This window comes from Prionailurus bengalensis, chromosome B4, assembly GCF_016509475.1.
Source record: "Prionailurus bengalensis isolate Pbe53 chromosome B4, Fcat_Pben_1.1_paternal_pri, whole genome shotgun sequence".
Lineage (NCBI taxonomy): Eukaryota > Metazoa > Chordata > Mammalia > Carnivora > Felidae > Prionailurus > Prionailurus bengalensis.
The window spans coordinates 20,950,978-20,951,750 of record NC_057358.1 but is presented as its reverse complement, the minus strand read 5'-3'; the positions used below and the strand labels follow the sequence as shown (position 1 = coordinate 20,951,750).

General features: G+C 43.5%; 1 non-coding gene across 1 annotated transcript; it reads left to right on the top strand.

Annotated features, from left to right (window-relative positions):
* Positions 1 to 307: 307 nt before the first annotated feature.
* On the top strand, positions 308 to 414 carry LOC122474091. The gene has a single exon (XR_006294784.1). It is a non-coding gene; the product is annotated as a U6 spliceosomal RNA (small nuclear RNA).
* Positions 415 to 773: the final 359 nt, after the last annotated feature.

Here is a 773-nt window from a genome sequence, read left to right as displayed (position 1 = left end):
AGCATGCTTCACAGTGATCTGTGTCTGCTCAGTAAGGTTTAATGTCCAGTCTTACGAGTAGGTACAGAAATGGGGAACGCCCGGGTGGCTCAGTCGGTTAAGTGGCCGACTTAGGCTCAGGTCACGATCTCACAGTTCGTGAGTTCGAGCCCAGTGTCGGGCTCTGTGCTCACAGCTCAGAGCCTGGATCCTGCTTCAGATTCTGTGTCTCCCTCTCTCTCTGCCCCGGCCCCACTCATGCTCTGTCTCTCTGTGTCTTAAAAATAAATAAAACATTAAAAAAATTTTTTAAATAAAAAAAAGACTAGTGCTCTCTTCAGCAGCACATATACTAAAATTGGAACGATACAGAGAAGATTAGCATGGCCCCTGCGCAAGGATGACGTGCAAATTCGTGAAGCATTCCATATTTTTTTTAAAAAACAGAACAATCTGAGGGTTGATGGGGGTGGGAGGCAGGGGAAAGTGGGTGATGGTCATGGAGGAGGGCACCTGTTGGGATGAGCACTGGGTGTTGTATGGAAACCAACCTGACAACAAATTTCATATTAAAAAAAAATAAAATAATTAAAAAAAGAGTAGGTATGGAAATGCAAAGTACAGCCAAGCTTGATAAGGTACAAATTGTAAGCTCACTGCATAGTCATTTCGATGGTGAGATTAACTCTGATTGGGAACGAACAACGATGCGTTTGCTCATTTACACATTCCAAGAGTTTGATGTTGGCCAGGTTACTAACCTCACTGTGCCTCATTTTCCTCATCTGTAAAAT